Here is a 20,500-nt window from a genome sequence, read left to right as displayed (position 1 = left end):
AGTCCAAAAGCCATCTACAACGAGGCGCTCTATCATTTTAATGTGCTCGATTACCTTTGACACGTTTGAACATTAGGGTAAACGGAAGAGAGGCAGAGGCAATGTCTTAACCCTACTCTTGATGGAAAATTATCCTCTCTAATTTCCTAAAGCTTGGCAGTGCGGCAGTACTAGGTGGAGATGCTGACACATGGCAGCTTGGCCATCCAACAGTCCGAGCTCATTGACTATGTTGAACTCGGATCGTTTGATGGCCGACCTGCCAGGCGTCGGCATCCCCACCTAGCACTGTCAAGCTTTAGGAATTGAAGAGGATAATAATCCACTCTTAACTCACCGTATTGAGTAGCGGTGCGCCATAAAGCCCATCCAAAACTTAGTTGGATTGAGCCTTGCCTGAATATTTAGTCCAACTAAATCTTGGATGGGCTTCTTAAGTGTATTAACTCAATAGATTGAGCATTTTATAAATGAAAAAATATTCCACCACAATTTCACCAGGAAGTATATCAACAAGCCCCCCCTCCCCATCAAGGTCCTCTCCAATGAAGGCATCGCTCAATGATTTATCCAACGGCTGGGCTGCCTGGGCATACTGACTGGGCCCATGCAAGGATGTGTGCAAGTAGCCCAGCCGTTGGATGTCTCATTGGGTGATCTCCTCATTGGAGAGGATCCAAATTCCTTCCCCCCCCCCCCCCCTTTTGTTTTCCTCATAAAATAAGATATAGAAATTTTGATCATTGGATGTTTAGTTTATGATTTAGATTGAGCACATGTCAAATTTCAAAGAAAAATTTAATATATCCTCTCATTTGTAGGGATACCCTCTTGTATATGTCGATGTTGTCCCCAATTCTTTAGTATAGCCATTTGGCAAACTCAAATTTGGCTGAAATTTGATATAGGAGTAAAGGACCTTGGGCCCACCTATACACATTATTTGAGCCCCACCTAAATGACCATATGGCAGTTATTAGAGAGTGTGTTGTTCTCCCTCCGGGTAAGGGCTTGCCAATGTCCTCGCTCCATTTACACATAATTTTTATTTTACATTTTAAACCAAAGGGAATTGGATGCAAAGTAAAGTGGAATTTAATAACCAAATATGGAATGATTTGGATTTAGTAATGTAGTCCCATGGTGTAATGATTACAAAAGTCTATGTTTTAGGTATAAAAATTTCACTTCCCTTTCCTTTAATTCCCCTTGCAACCAAATGAAGCCATAGGGAAAATGTTATCTGTTGGGGGGCATAGGTCACGCCCAGACACAGTGGGGGTGAGATGTCTACCCTGCCCCTCATGGAAGGTGGAAATTCAGCCCCCCCAAGATGCCAACGTGCGCTCTCATTGGCTGCCTCGTGTATGTAGTCCCTACACTTTCCCACAAAGAACGATCTTCCATTAATATATTATAGTATAATATTATATTATATATATTATAGTATAATATTATATTATATATATTATATTTATATTTTATAATACTACTATAGCATAGTATATGAACCGAGTACAGGAACCGGAACCAAACCATATAAAAACTTAAACCGAACTGAGCCGGTTTGGTTTGAATACCAATTTCCAGAACCGATTCAATTCATTAGTTCAGTTTTGGATCACACCAAGCCTCTTTGGAACGAACCGGAAACTTGGACCGATTGACAACCTTGCTCAATATGAAGTTTGCAATCTTATACTGTGAGGATAGCACCATCTAAGTAAAAGACATATTCAAAGGTATTCACCAAATTATTTTGTTTCATAAAGAGTGGAATTATTCCATAAGCATAAGTCCGTTCTTCTTCACTTTAATTCATGATCATTTGTCAAGATTCAATGGTGAAGAAACTAAAATCGAACTTCTTAATTGGAATAAATTAAAACTTCTTAATTGAAATTCAGAACTATCAAGATTCATCAGTTACCATAAACGCCATTTCCATCTCCTTCTTTTCCAAGCGGGTCATGGATTATTAAGAAGCGGAAAAAAAAAAAGCCCATTGAAACTAGCCCAAGCTACAAAGCTAGCCATTTCAGGATTGAAGGAGAGGCCTAAAATCCCAAGCCCAAGTAGAAAAAACCCAATGCCAAACAGGAGGGCCAAGCCATGAAACTGCAGTTTTCCAGTAAGAGGACTGAGTTTTGGGATGAAAAGAAGAAGTGTAAACCCTTTTATCAGTAATAGATATGTTCATTTACCCAAAAAAAAAAAAAAGTAATAGATATATATGTTCAGCACCCTTTGACGGAACGGAGTTGCTAAAGTTACAGAGATGAAGGCTGTGTTTGGTATCTATTCTTGGAATGCATTCTAGGTCGACTTTGCATTCGGGAAAAAAAAAACAACTATTTTTATCATTCGAGAATGTGAAATTGATCTAGAATGCATACCAAATGCTACCGATCTCAAAGGTTGCTCACTGTGTCTATCTGAACAAATTGCAGGGCATTGGGACCTAGTAAAATAAGTGGGATGAAAAGTAATTAAAAAAATATCCTTCCCACAGGTGATTGGTTTATTCGAGTCATATGGTTCACGAATCTGTGAGGTTGGCATTTTCATACTATCTAACCAGGAAGGATCAAGTTTTCAATCATGGCTGAGGCCTTCGGATGGTGTTGAGAGGGTCATAAAGCAAGGGTGAGGGTATTCTAAGCTTTTGGTCTCTCTCACAATATGTGTGAAGAGAATGTAGGTTGTTGGTTGCCCACCTTCGATAAACATTGGTAGAATTCTAAGCTTTTGGTCTCTCACAATGTGTGTAAAGAGAATGAAGATGATCTTATTTATATCTTATTTATAAATTACACAGAGATACAAACATAAACCTAGCATAATACCTGGCATAGATAATAGAAAGAGAAAGAATAAATTTAAGATATGTACAAATTAGATAAATTGAATCTATAGAGAATACATGATCTTCTAGTAGCTTCTCCTTGTAGATGACTCCTAGCTTGTGTTGTATTTATTACAAATGAAGTTACAGTATACCTCTATGCCCTTTTCAAAAGGCTTTTTGGTTGTGAATCTCTCATAAGGTTAGCATGTATGATCTTCTTGATGTTCCTTCCAGTAGAGCAAAAGTGTGGGAATTTATTAGTCCCACATTGCTTATGGAAAAGAGTAGAGTAAGGTATATATTGTCTAATGGGAACTACATATGTTGGGTTCGTTGTAAGAAAGACTCATTATGCTCTCTTGTCTAAGTCGTGCTAGGTTACAATGTGGCCTGGTATAGCCTCGGTGTATGAAGTATCTTTTTTCTTGTCTAACGGCAAAACATCGACATTTAGGGTTTGTATTCACACACATACGTCGAGTCGGATAGGGTCATGGCATGGTGTGGCCTTCGTTTGTGAATTTCTTTTTATTCGCCAGACCAGACTTGTATCTAGTTTTCCTTTTGCCAACATCGAATAGGTATTTTTCTGACATCGATTGTGGTTTTCTTGATGTCAATGTTTTATTGTTAGACATGGAGCGATTTCTTAGTAATGTGTTCACACTAGGTGGTTATGTGTTCACGTTAAGTGGTGCAGCGATTTCTTAGAAATCGGTTAAAGAAACTTGCGGTATAAGTTCTACCATAGAGGCAAAAAGTTTGTGTTTTAGAGAAAGCCGATAATAAAGCCGAATGGCTAAGGATTTTGATGAAGGATATTCCATTATGGCCGATGTTGATTTCTCCTCTTCATTGTGATAGTCAATCTATTAATACTAAGCTAAAAAACAAGGTATACAATGGAAAAAAGAAGGTATATACTCCTTAGACATAACCAATGCAAGCCAATATATAAGTTAAGGAACGATAACTTTAGAAAATCTGGCGGATATCATCACAAAGTCTCAAACCACTAATATTATTTATGAAGCATTTAAATGAATGAGCTTAAAGCCCCCGACATAAGTCATATGATGGACCCCAACCAATATAAGGGGATCTCTGGAATTATGTTTAAAGGGTAAAAAAGAAATCACCAGATGACTTGATCAGTACGATTATTTCTCATTCTAGTTAGATGGTATAGTACTCAACACAATGAACAGATGATGAATCTTTGAGCTCTTAATCAGCAAGATGCTCATGATATGTGGTGGTATGTGAACTGTAATGCACACAATGGGTTGATACAGGGACAAGGCCAAAATGTCCATATTATTGATAGGGACACTAGTAGGGTCAGATGGTAGGGATGTTGATGGTGTGTTAGTCGACTACACCAATGAGAAAATGTTCAAAATGTCTAACTTCATTCGTACTATGTAATGTAGTTTATTAAACCTAATATAGATTCAAGTCCAAAAGTCATCTACAACGAGGCGCCCTATCATTCTAATGTGCTCAATTACTCTATTTTGTTTAATAAGCATTTTGTAATTTGTGGAGGAATTGTTGTATTTATTGCAAATGAAGTTTCAAAATACTTGTATGTCATTTTTAAAAGGTTTTTAATTGTGTGTATCACACAAAGTTTGAACCCATGACCCTTTTTATATTGTTTCTAGTAAAGCAAAGGTGTGAGAATTCATTAATCCCGCATTTTTTTATGGAAGAGAGTAGAATGAGATATATATTGTATAATGGAAATTATAGGGTAGGGTTCCTTGGAAGAAAGACTCACTATGGTCTCTAGTCTTCTGGGGGTTCGGGGTTTGTTTTCACGCACGTGCATATGCTTTGAGCCGAACTTGGTTGGGTCGGATTTGGTCGAGTCTGTAGGACAGTAATTAACCCAAGAGAAGGTGAATTGGGTATGGTGGAATATGATGAACAATTTAGAACTTAACTACCCAATCAGTTGGAGAATGCAATTGTAGCGTTGTTTTAAATGAACAAAAGAGAGAAAGAGAGAAAGAGAGACAGAGGGAAAGAGAAAATGTGCACAAAATATTTAGAGTGGTTCGGCAACCTTTCCTACATCTACTATCAAACAATAACCCCACACTTAGACTTTCTACTAAATGATCAATTTTCAATGAATATTAATCCTTCTCACAATTGTTTTATGGGATAAAATAAACCCAAATGTTTTGTCTCATTTTCAAACTTCGGTCGTTTTCTAGGATCACTAGTGATGAGGCATAAAACACCCCACCTATCAGAGGCTACCACGTGGCCGACCCGACCTCAGTCCGAGAATCGAGTTGGGCCGAGCACTGAAGCCGAGGCCGAGGCCGAGCTCACACAAGTCAGTCATAAACTCCTGACCGAGCATACACAGGACATCCTAGGTCGAGCCGATCGCGAGACCGACCTAACAGCCGACCTCTCAAACCGACCTCCCAGCCGAGGTGATCGCCAAGACCGACCTACCAGGCCGACCTCCTAGGCAGAGCCCTCCTCCACAGAGGCTACCATAGCGCCCCACCGGGGATCGCGGGGCCACGTCAGCACATCCCGAGAATCACGGGATAAGGATCGAGCCACGATCCCAGCGCAATACGAAATCACAATTTACATGGATTCTTACCTTAATAAGAGTCCGACCCCGAAAATAGCTCTCCACTCCGCTCTACGCGAGAGAGCCTTCCAAAAGAAGGACTCCTACCATACTAGGACTCTCCCAACCGCCTCATCTCATCCTCACTCTATAAATACCCAGGTATGGAGCACCATTCATCATCTTGCTTTTTACTACACAGTAACGCTGTCGCGTTGGAGACCTGACTTGAGCATCGGAGAGTCCTAGGCCGGAGCCACACCGGCCCTCTTGCGCTCATTGCTTGGTTTTTGCAGATTCATCCACGGGCGAACCAAGCCCCGGAGGTTTTCACACGCAACAACTAGTAACCCAAGTGAATAAGCTAACACATAAATCTTACAACAATGGAGATTTTTCAATCATCCACAACAACACCCTTTGAAAAGTGTTTATGAGTGTTTCCACTCAATACAACAATGACTTAAATAGCCAAATACAAAATTTGAAAGCATAAATCATCTAAAAGAAAGATATGCAAGAAGAAGCGTTGTGGTGATTCCCAACACTAAAGGCACTAAGGACTCATAAAGGTATTCAAGTTGAAGTGCAAAAAATTATTTTAGTCACAAAGAATATGAGTTTTTATCCGCTGCTGCGTGCATCGTGCGGCGTAGCAGCGGCCATGTGTGCACAAAGTCTGCGCACACGATGCTCACAAGCATCTTCTTGAATCGCAGGATAAAGGTCCAAAGAATATACAATTTGAATGCTCACAAATGGTCCTTATATAATATCCAAAAGAGGGCCAATAGAACAAGTCAAACAGACAGAAATTTGTCCAGCCAGCTGGTTGAAGTACTAGTTGGACCGGTACTTAGCCCGATTCCCAATGTCGAGTGCAACTGAAAAAGTCATTGCAACCAGTTGAAATATGCCCCCAGGGTTTAACCACAACTTGATAACTTTGCCCCCAGTTATGAATCTCCAACATCTAATGGCCACAAGATCCCGGAGGTAAGTGAAACCCAGGGTCACCTTTCCATAATGAACAATTTGAGTCCCAACCTTTCTTTCACCAATAGTCCCTACAAGAAGCCCAAAAGCAATTGCTAGCTTCTCCCTATGATGCACTAATGCATCTTCTTTTGTTTGGTCATCCACAACTTGAGGTTGTTAATGGTTTGCAATCAGCATGGTTTAATCGATCAGTCATCTCATTCAACATAACATAGATCTCCTTTGATTTTGGGTGTGATTTGTCACCCGCAATGAACTCATGAACTATGTTATCTACTTCAATAGAACTACTCCCAGGTATCTTGTGGATACTTTTCTCTCTCATCATCCTCCTGATTTTTGCAACTTCGCCCCACCTCTTTGCCTGTGAATATATGTTTGACAAAAGAACATAATTCCCATCCACATGAGGCTCCAACTCCAGCAGATTAACTATAGCTTCTTCGGCTAGTTCCACATTCTTATGCATCCTACAGGCACCAAGAAGAGCCCTCCAGACAATTGCATCTGGTGCAAAGGCCATACTCCTAATGAGTTCTCTTGCCTCCTTAAGATACCCTGCTCGTCCCAAAATATCAACCATGCATCCGTAATGTTCAACCTCAGGAGTCACACCATAAACATCACTCATGGATGTGAAATACATCCATCCCCTACTAATAAGACCAGCATGACTACAAGCACTTAACACACCCACAAAGGTGACATCATTCGGTTTGATTCCTTCCTCCATCATCTTCAAGAAACAATCCAATGCAGCCTCTCCAAGCCCATGGTTTGCAAGTCCTATGATCATAACACTCCAGGTCAAGACATCTCTCACATCCATCTTATTAAAAACTTTGAGCGAATTCTCAATGTCCCCACACTTTGCATACATATCCACCAAAGAAGTCCCTAGTTTCACATCTATCTTGATGTCATTCCTCTCTATGTACTCATGAACCATCTTGCCCATGCCTAGAGCTCCCACATCACCGCAGGCAGACAAGACGCTAACCATGGTTACCCCATCAGGCTTCACGTGTGCCAATTGCATCTCATGAAACAGCCTCAATGCTTCAACAGATTGCCTATTTTGGGCATAGGCTGTAATAATCGAACTCCATGAAACCAAATCTTTCTCACTGATCCGGTCGAACAATTGCCTCGCAGCCCCTACATTGCCATGCACTGCATACCCATGAATCATTGTATTCCAAGATACCAAGTCTTTATCAGGCATTTTATCGAACAACTCACGCGCTAAATCAATCTCCCCACCCCGAACATATTCGGCTAACAGAACATTATATGAAACCAAATCCGGCTCAGTAATTTCATCGAAAACTTCCCGTGCAATATTTGCATTACCAAACCTTGCATACATTTCAACCAGAGCCGTCTGAACGAACAAATCCGAATGAAAGCCAAGTTTGAAAACTTGGGTATGGACTGTTAAACCAGTTCTCGTATCATTGCATCTTCCACAGGCCTGAACAACAAGAGACAGGGTGAAACTATCAATGGCAACCCCTTCTCGAAGCCGCATTTGAAGGAAAAGAGAGACGGATTCTTTTGGGTTTTGGGCATTTAAGTAAGCCCGGATCATAGTGTTCCAGATGAACGCATCAGGAGATGGGATTCGATTGAAGAGCGAGTGGGCATAGTTTAAGTTTGAAGAACAGGAGAAGAGTCGACGCAAGAACTTGGCGATGATGAAATTGTTGGTGTCGAGGGAGGTTTTGAGGATAAAACCGTGGATTTGCAGGAGGTGGTCGAGTTTGGTGGAGTCATTGAGAAAAGACGCTGTCTTCTGCTCAATAGTTTTGGTTTGTGGACATTGAAGCATGGCTGAAGCTGAGTGAAAGCATTTCAATATCAGCTTTTTCTGTAACATTCGAATAAATGGGCTTCTAATCAAATCGTACGATTTGATCCATAGTTTTGCTCGATTTTTTAAGCGTATGTTCAGATTTTGCGGAAACTAACGAGGGTGAGCAATAATTCCTCTCCAATTACGTTAACAACCATAGCCGATCTCACACCATCCGTGGGTGTGGGGACCACCTCTGGGTGTGAGGAGTGAGACCACAACCCATGGATGGTGTGAAATTGACCCTGATAATTAAACGTCATTGGAAAGGATCACAAGACTTCGGCCTTGGCCCCGAAGGAAATGCGCCCGACTTCCCATGGCTAGTTCTCGAGGCCCACAAGATTCGATAAAAATCCTCTACAATACCGGTGGGCAGCAGTGCAAATTCGACGGTACAGCAGAGGCCATGTGTGCCATGTGTGCCACATGGTCTCTGCTGTGCCGTCGGATGCGCACTGCCGCCCCGCCGGTACTGTAGAGGATCTTGGTCCCACAAGATTGGGCCTAGTCTCCCCATTTTCAATTTTGATTTATAATTATAAATTAAAAAAAAATGAAAATTACGCATATACCCCCTCTACTTTGAGTTTAATAGAAATCGACCTAAGGTTTCAAAAAGTGAACGAGTACACCTTCTGTAGTTTCAAAATCCCACTAAACTAACTAACCGTTAGCCATCTAACGTTAACTACTGGATCAGATGTCTCTTTTCCGTACATAAAAAATTAACCCCAAATAATCAGGCCAAAATAAATATAAAAAAAAGGCAATTTTTTTAAATAGTAAATTACATGTACCTCCCCTCTAGTTTAGTTCAATTATAAGAGCCCCCTCGTGTTTTGAACAATTACATCCGCACCCTTGAAGGTTAACTGTGTTAGTGAGGTGTTAGTTTTGAAATGTAAAAGACAATTTTGCCCCTTTTGTCTTCTTCTTCTTCTCCTTCCTCCTACCCCTGATGCTGGTTCCACCTCCCATCCTTGCCCCCACCCCTAATGTCGGTTCCACCATTATTAAACTCTAACTAAGTATTCCCCAACCCAAGAAGCAAAACCCTGTAACCTCGAAATGCCCAAGAAATCTTCAAAACCTAGATGGGGTAGATCTGGAAGACAAGAAAACCATGACAACCCATTTGAGGTCGCAATACAGAAAATTAGATCCCTCAGTTAAAAACTCATTTCAACCCTCTTGCAATCTAGCCCCAATGCAGCAAGGAAAGGAGAGAGAGGAGTTGAAGGGTTTTTCTTCTCTAAAGGCTCTACAAACTGGCAGATGTAGATGAGAAACTCACAGAATCAGCAACAAAACTGGCAACTCCTCCTGCCACTATCAATAGTTTCGGCATAGCTAGTCCTAGTAGTGTAAGCGACACACACACATTATCGTCACATGTGATATGGATTTCGTCTAGAATGGAAACTCTTATTTGCAATCCTCCTTGTATGGAAACTCTATATTTTATGCATTCTTGACTTGTATAGTTCGGTGATGATTCTCACCGATTGTAACCTTTATATATTCTTACATTGGAGAATTAATTAATTCAAGGAAATTCATTACATTAACATGGTATCAGGAGCTCTTTAGCCTACACCGAGCAATTTTTTTTCCTACCGTTCCTGGTTCTTCTTCTTTACTTCTCTCATGGTGGATGATACCGCCTCTTCTGATGTTGCGCTTACCACTACTGCCCTACCCGCATCCTCTCCCTCTTCTTCCTTCCCTAATGCTTATCATTATATCTCGATCAAACTTACCTCAAAAGAATTATCTCTTCTGACAGACTCAGATAGAACCGTTTCTTGATGGCCAGAACCCTTTTTGAGATCTCAATGGAACGACCCCACGCCCTACTAATCCTATTGTGGCTGCTCAATGGTACCACCAAGATTCAATGATTTGAAGCCTGATCATTGCTTTCCTATCTAAGGAGGTCTTTCCCTTGGTCATTGGCAAAATGACCAGTCGTGATATTTGGCAAACGTTGTCCATTGCGCTCTCTTTTGCTTCTGAAAGTTGGATCTTGTCTCTCAACATGGCTCTGTAGGACTACTTAGACGCCCGATGAATCTGTGTCTCAATTTTTGTAACATGCGAAGACCATTGCATCAGAACTTAATGCTATCGGCCAGGCCTTACATCCTAGTGCATTCAACCTTCACATCTTCCATGGCATGAAGTCTGATTTTCGTGACATGGTTTCGTTTCTTGTTACTCGCACTAATCCGATCTCGTATGATGATTTTCATGCCATGCTTCTCAGTCATGAATTTCTCCATGGCACATCCATGACCAAGCTCATCGTTACTGATTCCCCTAGTGTTGTTGGTTCTCTTACTACAAACACAGCCCAGCCCTCCGGCACTACAATTGATTATGGCTCCCCCTCTTCTCTACATGATGGTCGGGGAGGTCGTTGGGGGTCGTGGCCGAGGTGGTCATGACCATGGTTGAAATTTTGGTGGTCAATTTGGTTCATCAAATGGGCATTTTTGGTGTTTTGTATGTCACCATACGAATCACTCCAGATCGTTGTTACTACCGCCAACAGCCTGGTAACCCTAATACCCAATCCCTTCCCTATCATCCCCATGCCCGACCACCCACTGTTCACTATACTTATCCCTCTTATCTATCCCCGAATCCTCCTTATGGTCACCCCAATCCCCCTCACCCCTCCACTGCTCTCCCATGGTATCCTGACACGGGTGTCACCCCAGATCCCCAATCTCTTTCCCAATTAATTTGATGAATATACTGGTCCGGATCAATTATATGTTGGCAACGTAAGGCTTACCGATTCTCATATTGGTTACACTTTTATTCCTTCTCTTTCTTCTCGTTCTTTGCATTTAAGTAATGTTCTCTATGTTCCCTTTATTTCTAAACATTTTCTCTCTGTTCAGCAATTTTCTCATGATAATAATGCTTATTTTGAGTTTCATTAGTCTTATTTTCTTGTGAAGGATCAAGTCACCAAGTCCACTCTACTGTCTAGACTTAGTAAAGGAGGTCTCTATGAACATTCTCCTTCCTCTCCGCTTTCTGCTAATGTTATCGTTCATACTTCCATCGCCATCTGGCATCGTCGTCTAGGATACCCCCATGAGCATTTACTCCGTTATATGCTTAATTTTAATAACTTGCCTTGTTTTTCATCTCGTCTAAGTAATATTTGTAAGGCTTTTTCAATTAGGCAAATCCAGCCTTTCTTTACCCGTCATTGATAGTCATAGTTTATTTCCCCTTTACTTAATTTCATAGTGATGTGTGGGGTCCCTCCCCTACCCAGTCTTTATCTGTTCATTGCTTCTATGTAATCTTCGTTGATGATAATACTAAATTTATTTTGTTTTTTCCTCTTGTGCTCAAATCGGATGTTTTTCTTGGTTTTCAACAATTTTAAGCTCTTTTGGAATGTCTCTTTGGTAGGGAAATTAAAGCCATCCAAACTGTTTGGGGGCGGGGAATTTCATTCCCTTCCCACATTTTTTACTAAAGTTGGCATCTCTCATTGGCTTTCTGCTCATCATACCCATGAGCAACAGGGGCTGCAAATTCTTGAAACAGGACTCTCCCTTCTTGCTCTTGGGCTTGTTTCCCAACTATACTAGAATTTTGCATTTGAGACCACCGTCTACCTAATTAATAGAATGCCCTCTTCTGTCTCTTGTGATGTTTCTCCAATTCAACTTGTCTCATAAGTTACCTGATTACTCATTTCTTAAAGTTTTTGGGTGTTTAATTATATTTTTCGTATTTGCACCCGTATAATAAGCATAAGATGGATTTTCACTCCACTCCATGTGTATTTTTAGGCTATAGTCCCTCCCACACTAGCTATCGCCACCTCCATCTCCCTACCAGTCGTTTTTATTGCACGTCATGTTCGCTTTGATGAGACCTCCTTTCCCTTCTCAAGTTCCATTTTGGGTACTCCACTCACTTCATCATCTGTTTTGTCTTCTCCATGGGCTAGTGCCCCTATTCATGTTTCTACACCGAACCCCCCACCCCTCGAGGTCTTCCCTTACAACTGCTGACCCCTATTGCTCCTTCACCAGCTATGTCCACTCCTATTGTTGACCCTGAATTTTGTCACCCCCTTGGCAGTGATGACAACCGAACGTGGATTGATAAAATTTCTCTCTCATGAAGGGCTCGACCACCTAACCTACCTCACCATGACTTCGATAAGGTTTGGACAAGTGTTTTTAAGTGCAAAATACTCAATGCTAGAAAGGATGCAGAAGCAGTGATTGGAAACACTGTCGGGAATTCCATCGACACCAAATTAGGGTTAATCACTTTGAGCAGAATTTAAAAATTTTTTGACCCAAAATTGGACCAATTCTTGCACCATTGGATAGTGTTCGGAAATACAAATCCAACGGTATATTATGCATCAAAATCTGACAGTCGAGCATGAAACAGGGCCCAAAACAGTCAAAGATGCCAATCGGAGTGATCTGGATCAACTTGAGGATCCATGGATCCACCTAAGGGTTCATGGATCCGTGGAAAGTTCCACGGATCCATGGATTGTGGAACAATTTACTTGGACCACAGATCCATGGGTGATTCCATGGATCCATGTAAGCTCTCTTCATCCGTGAATTCATTTTAAGTCCATTTATGTCCTAAAAAATCTACCCTATAAATAAGACCCCCCCTTTACAATTTCATAAGTTGAAATACAGAGAAGTTGAGAACTTCACCTCTTGAGAGCTTGAGATTTGTCCGTATGCTTTGATCCAAAGTCGGTTTCCTCTTCTTTGGTTCCTATTTTCAAAGTTTATTTCTTCTGTCGACATGGTTTTGTCCCCCCAATGTCCCGTTATTCTACGGAAAGTGACTCAATAAGTCCCTTGAAATCCCAAATTTGCAGCTAATGGGAATGTTTCCAAACCCTACTCTGTGGAAGGTATAGCTCTTCAAGTGAGAGAGAAGAAGTCTTTTCCCCTCCACCTGAGCCGAGGTTCTGTCTGATTTTCGACGAAATTCTTTCGATATGCCGAGGTTTTGCCCGAATTTCATCAGTAACAATTCATTTGATAAGTCAGGGTTTTGCCTGAATTTTATCAACAGATCATGTTTGATAGAGTGGAAGCGCCGCCGAAATCTCTGCACAGAAGTTCTTCCCTTTCCAAGCCTTATGGAAGGTCGTATCCATGTATTTTCACTTATCAATTCTATTTTAATTTGGCATAATGTAGGTCATTAAAGCAGCCTCTGTATTGTACGTATTAATTGAGGTGTTGCATATGGTTTTATGCACATAAAATATCAATTCTACCTCTAGGGGCATTTTGGTAAATACTATTATTTCATGCTGGACTGCACTTTTAGTATTTGGAATACCTCACGTACATGTTATTAATGTGTTTCATCATGTTTAAGATCAGTTTTGATGTTTAAATATGGTTTTATTGACATAAAATATCAATTCTGCTTTTAGGGGCATTTTGGTAAATATAATTATTTCATGCTGGACTGGCACTTCAGGTGTTTGGAATACCTTACATATAAGTTATTAATGGTTTTAGTAATGTTTAAGACCAGTGGTGATGTTTAAATATGGTTTATGCACATAAAATATCAATTCTACCCTCCAGGGGTGTTTTTGTAATTTTTATTATTTCATGTTGGATTGCACTTTAGGTGTTTGGAATAACTTACATATGTATTTAGTCATGTTTAAGATCAGTGGTGATATTTAAATATGACTTTTCATGCATTTGATGCTTATATGCCTTCCAAGGGCATTTTACTAAATATTGCTATTTTTTGTTGGATTGTATTCAGGTATTTGGAATACCTCATATATATGCTATTGATGTATTTAGTCATTTTTTAATCAGTGGTGATGTTTAAATATGACTTTTCATGCATGTGATGCTTTTATGCCCTCTAGGGGCATTTTGGTAATTTTACCTTTTTAGGCTAGTTAGCATTTTTTATATTTGGAATATCTTACATATTTGATTTTGATGTATTTAGCTATGTTTCAATCAATGGTGATGTTCAAATATGCCTTTATGTGCATTTTATGCATTTATGCCCTCTAAGGGCATTTTGGTATTTTTACCATTTTCTGTTGGTTTGCATACTTAATGACTTTCTGATCCCTTATGATGCATGGCATTCTAATCATGGTTTAACCTTGCATGTTGTTATATGACTATTTTTTAGTGAATCTTTGACCCCTAGCATCTAATACGAAGGACCGGCTCCTCCGGACGGAGTGGGGTGTCTAAAATCTTCCCACCTCTGTGAGCTGACCTCTTACACATTCTTTAGCCAGATCATATGGAATCTATCACAGGTCTATCCTTTAACTACGATTTGGGCTACCTCTTTAGGTTTCTATGCCCTTCACAACCTAGGTGGCGACTCTCTTCTTTTTATTTTAAACTGTGCATTCCCTACACCTTAGACAGATGTGACATCATGTCATGGTCAATTCCACACACATCAATTTGATTCACTAAGATGGGGATCAGCCTACAGTAAGTCCTACGTCAGCAACCCTCAACGGTGACAAAATCGATCGGCACACGTTGTATCTACACAAGTCCCTTCCCCGGTGCCACTTGGTGCACCCTTACCCCCATCCGCTGGCTCAATTCCTTCCCCTCCTCCGTGCACTCGCCCGCTAAGTGACCTATATCAAAACCCCTCTGTCCCTGACCCATTGATTCCTACCCTTCCCCTCCCCCCACTTATCATATGCAACTTCAACCGCGCCCCCGTGCCCTCATTGTTACTAATGATATTACTGAGCCTACTTGTTTTTCACAGGCTTCTAAGGTTCTATAATGGCGTGTTGCTATGGCAGAAGAGTTCAATGCTTTGGTCCACAATGGCACTTGGTCCTTGGTTCCCAGGACTCTAGCTATGAATTTAATTGGGTGTAAATGGGTGTACCGTATAAGTGGAAAGCTGATGGGTCTGTTGAGCACTACAAGGTGCGGCTGGTCACAAAGGGATTCCACCAACAACATAGTCTTGAATATGGCGAAACGTTCAGTCCTATAATCAAACCGACTACTATTCATTGTGTTCTATCTATTGCGGTTTCCCAGGGTTGGTCAGTTCGTCAGTTGGACGTTCGTAATGCGGTTCTTCAGGGACGATTGGAAGAAGAGGTTTTTATGTCTTAACCGTCGAGCTTCACTGACTCTGCTCATCCCAACTATGTGTGTCTCAACCGCTAGGCTTCACTGACTCTACTCATCCCAATTATGTGTGTCACCTGCATCATTCTCTTATGGCCTTAAACAAGTACCCAGGGCTTGGTTCCACCGACTATCTGACTTTCTTCTTCAACTTGGATTTCGTGGATCTAAGACAAACACTTCTCCTTTTATTCGCCATGAGGTTACTCACATGTGCTAAATCCTGATCTATGTAGATGACATTATTGTTACTGGTAGTGATCCTACTATGGTTTCATCTCTATTGCAGTGGTTATCTGGTTAATTCTCTATCAAAGATCTTGGTGATATTCACTTCTTTTTGGGTGTTAAGGCTACTCATCACTCCAAGGGTCTTCACCTCTCTCAATCCCGCTATATATCTGATTTATTGTGCCGCATCTGAATGGTTGACTATAAACCGATGCACACACCCATGACTACAACTCAGAAGGCCTCGGTTGAAGGGGGTGCTCTCTTGTCTAACCCAATTGAGTATCGATCGATTGTGGGTGCCCTACAGTATGTCACACTCACTCGTCCAGGAGTTTCGTTTGTGGTCATGCCCGTCAGTATATGCATGCCCCTACTATTGATCATTGGTAGCTTGTTCAGCGGATTCTTCATTAATAAAGAACACTCGCACTCACTGTTTGCTTATTGAACGGTCTACCTCCCGTTCTCGGTAAGCCTTCTCCAATGCGGATTGGGTAGGTGATGGTCTTGATTGCAAATTTACGGCTGGCTTCGTAATTTTTCTTGGACCCAACCTTATCTCTTGGATTTCTCGCAAGCTAAGGATTGTGGCTCGCTCCTCCACTGAGGATGAGTACAAAGCCTTGGTTGATGCCTCGACTGAATTGATCTGGTTGGAGTCATTGTTCGGTGAACTGGCTTATCCCCTTTTTGGTGCTCCCATATTATGGTGTGGTAACATTGGAGAGACTTATCTTTCAGTTAATCCTGTTTTTCAGGTTTGTACTAAGCACGTGGAGATAGACTTTCACTTCGTTCGTGACCATGTGGCAAGAAACAATTGCAAGTTCAGTTCATTTCCACCCAGGATCAACTAGCCGACGCACTTACCAAGGCCTTAAGCATAGTTCATTTTCAGTTCTTGAGGGACAAGTTGAGGATTCGATTGCCCGACTCTCCACCTTGTGGGGGTGTATTGAGCGACACATACTCACTCGCATTATCGTCACAGGTGATAATGGGGTGCAAGTTTGGCCCTGTCCGCCTGAACCCGCCCAGAGCCCGAACAGGACCTGGGCTGAGATATCTTGGCCCTGAGGGCGGGTTAGGGCTGAAAATTTCTAGCCCTGAGTCAGGGTCGGGTTGGGCCAGGGTTGAGGTCTCAGCCTGAGCCTGGCTCGACCCTGTTTTAAGTTATACTATTAAATATATATTATTATAATTTATATATTATAAAATTTAAATGCCACCCACATTTTGTTATATAATATAGAAAGTAAGTGATATAATAGATTTTATTATAGTGTTATTTTACATAAAATTGATAATTTTCTCTTCGGCCCATTCCAACCCATGCATCTCCTTTCCCCTTCCCCATGATCAAGCTAAATCAGTGTCAACCTGGCCCAACCCTGAGGGCGGGTCAGGGTTGGATTTTTCAGGCCTTGAGTTAGGGTCGGGTTGGGCCTGGGCCCAGCTAAGGGGACTCAGGGTTGGGCTAGGGTTTTATAAAGCCCGGCCCAACTCGACCCTATTGCAGCCCTAGGTGATATGGATTTTCATCACATGTGATATAGATTTCGTTTAGAATAGAAACTGTTATTTACAATCCTCCTTGTATGGAAACTCTATATTTTATGTATTCTTAGCTTGTGTAGTTCGATGAGGACTCCCACCAACTGTAACCTTAATATATTCTTACATTGGAGAATCTATTAATTCAAGGAAATACATTAACTTAACAGCTACGATTTATGGAACTACATGCCATTCAGGGCTTTTCTTAGCTTGAGTACAACATGTTGGTTCAAGGGGGTTGCCTGTTGTAGTGGTGTGCTGGAGTTGTGGTTGTGGGTGATTACACATGGTCTTATGGTCTGTTCATGTAAGATTGGGGGGGGGGGGGGGTTAAGGTGTTATCGGCCACAAGAGTGGGACGTAGATCAGTAGAAGGTATGGTAGGCAGAGGGATAAGGGTTTTGAGATTTATAATAGAAGTTATAGATTTATAATAGAAGTTATAGGTGTACTGGTTGGACTGGTTACAAATGGTGTACCATAGACATTCTTGTTGGTTCGTGCGGCCACCACGGCCACGACCACCATGTCTACTACGGCCACCCTTGAAGAACTTTGATCAGATGATGGAGGGTGGGGTTGAGACTGTGCGCTAGATGAAGCATCATGAGTAACAGTGTTAGCGGATGGAAAATTGGTTACACTAGTAGCACTAATAATGGAGAGTTTTTTTAAAGAAGAAGTATGGAGAAACTCATGGCTGAGGTGTAATGAGTGTCACTCATCATAAGCAACCAATGTTGGGCGGCCCATTAACATGGGAATAACCTCACGAAACTGAAATCTTAAATATATGAAAATATGTATGTTGATGTCAACGATGGAGAGGGGCATCCCTGCAGCAGTTAATTTATCAGAAATCGCCTTGGCCCTCCATAAGAAAGAGGAAACTAAATCTTCAGGTTTGTGGAATGGATCCTGCATCACAAGGTGACGAGAGAGCATGTGTGTGTGGTAAAGACAGATGCATACACTGTTGAAAGGGTTTCCCAAATCGATTGGCTTGTTGTCTTGTCAATTATAAGGGGGAATACCTCCTCTGACAGGGAAGCAATAACGAGAGGATGAATTAGAGCATCTTGTTGACGCCAAGCAGTGGCACCTGGGCTATCAGAGGTACATCTGAGAGAACCATATAAATAACCAAATAAGTTTTGGCCTTGAAGAAGGGTTTGAGTCGCATTTTCCGAAAGAGAAAATTCTTAGAGGTAAGTTTGAGGGACAGTTAGTGATGGGCATGTGGAATTGATTGAGGGGGAGGGGGAGTAACGAGATGGTAGGGAGTAGAGGGGGGAGGTGGCCGGTTATGCTCGGTTAGGGGAGGGGCGGCGGCGATTGGGGGAAGAGATGCCAAAGATATTCAACGGATATGGTAAGTTGAGAAAGAAATACTGACAGTTATGGAAGGTTGAGAAAAGGAAAACCAAATATATCTTGCCAATTTTGGGTGCAACGTTATATATCTTGACAGTTTGAATTTTTTTTCCTCTATTTGTTCTTTACATCATTCCATGTTTTGTGATTCGTTAAATTTTTATTATAAACCTTAACTAACATGATACAAATAGATTAGTCCTTAGCTCGAAAAGCAAGAACACTCGAGTTTTGTTCCCAGGAGATGATGGTTTCGAATGCATCAAGATTTTTCATATTATTTTTTGTAATTTCATCTAGAATTATGCATATGTTTCCTGGTATTAGTTACTCATATTGATCAGCAAGTCTCCAAGCATTGCTTGCAAGATGTTACATTTATGGGAAAATATATAATTAACCAGGTGGCAGATTGAGCAGAATTGAGAAAAATTTCTGCACCATCAAGACTTTTAATGTCTTCATTTTATAGCACTAGCTAGATGGATGTCAGTTGTCAACTTTCTTGAGGAGTGACATTCTAATCAACTGCGCTGAAAATGACGATGGTACCTTATACATCTCGAAACTGATTAGTTTCCAACTAGTGTTGTTTCTACCTACATCTCAGAGTAAATTATATTTTGTTTGATCATGAGCTCCAATGACAGAACCTACACCTTTGTTAGACCTGATTTTGTATCAAGATACCTTAATCTGCCTAACAAAACCTGGGCAAGAAACCATTAGTCTTATATTTTTATGGAATTGTTGGAGATATGATATTGGTTTCATTATCATATCAGAATTTCCACCCTAAGGAGTGATGACTATCGGATTTACTCAAGGCCTATGCTAGTTATAATTTTATACTACATCAACAATTTGGGAGAGAGAGGATCTTGGTAATTCTCACTATGACTGTGAGAGAGACAAAGTGTGGACGGATTTCTAGATCACATAGCAGCCATGGCACCCATGGTCATCTCCTTGTGGATGACAACTCTAGTGCCGTAGTTACGGGGGAAGAGAGAGTGTGGAGCCCTGATGGGAAACACAATCAACCTAAAGTAATCCATAAAATCACATTGAATTAACTACACAATCTACTCTTCTCAACCTAAAGTAATCCATAAAATCACATTGAATTTAACTCTTTAGCATGGCTTTGATGATATTTGACTCAACAATTTCAATATCAGGATTCAGTTGGTAACCTAAATCCCATTCAATCCCTTTTTGCAATCTCAATCTGAGGATCGGGATTTGTGGATTGCATATCAAGGATCAAACAGGTCCAGATTGAATATTCCCTACAAATATTTTATTATATCCCACACATAAGAAAACAGAGATATAAAAATCAGCAATTTTGTCCAACCAATTTGATTATCTATAGTACTTCAATAGCTCTCATAAGCTAGACAGTAAAGGAATCAAACCAAACAATCTCATAAGACAAACACAATGCCAAAGACAATAACCTTCTCTCTTAAAATAAAAAAAGGAGAGAACCTATCAATTAGTACGAGTCCTGATGGATTCAAACCATTCTCTCTTGGGAATAAACTGATGTGCTCTTCTTTTTTGAGCTAAAGACTCATCTATTTGCATAAACATGTTAGTGTATTCGAATAGAAAAAAAATGATAAAATTAGACTGATCAACTATCTAGGCCAAAATTATCAATTTTAGTTTCGAATCAGTGTGATTCAAGTCACGTACATTAAACTCCGTACATCTGAATAAAGTGTATATTGCAATATCTAAACAATGTTAATTTGTTTTGATTTTCAGAAGTTGTCTATGAGACAACACTTTAAGTGAGCATGCTTTGGACATATACTAGTGAAAACAACAAAAGAATT

At 40.7% G+C, this 20,500-nt stretch overlaps 1 pseudogene; it reads right to left on the bottom strand.

The window, feature by feature from the left end:
* Positions 1-6,290: 6,290 nt before the first annotated feature.
* LOC122659449 lies at positions 6,291-8,363 on the bottom strand (annotated as a pseudogene).
* Between the last annotated feature and the right edge of the window lie 12,137 nt (positions 8,364-20,500).

This window comes from Telopea speciosissima, chromosome 4 (assembly GCF_018873765.1).
Source record: "Telopea speciosissima isolate NSW1024214 ecotype Mountain lineage chromosome 4, Tspe_v1, whole genome shotgun sequence".
NCBI classification, from domain to species: domain Eukaryota; kingdom Viridiplantae; phylum Streptophyta; class Magnoliopsida; order Proteales; family Proteaceae; genus Telopea; species Telopea speciosissima.
The sequence above is the reverse complement of the archived record's forward strand: the minus strand, read 5'-3'. Positions and strand labels throughout refer to the sequence as shown.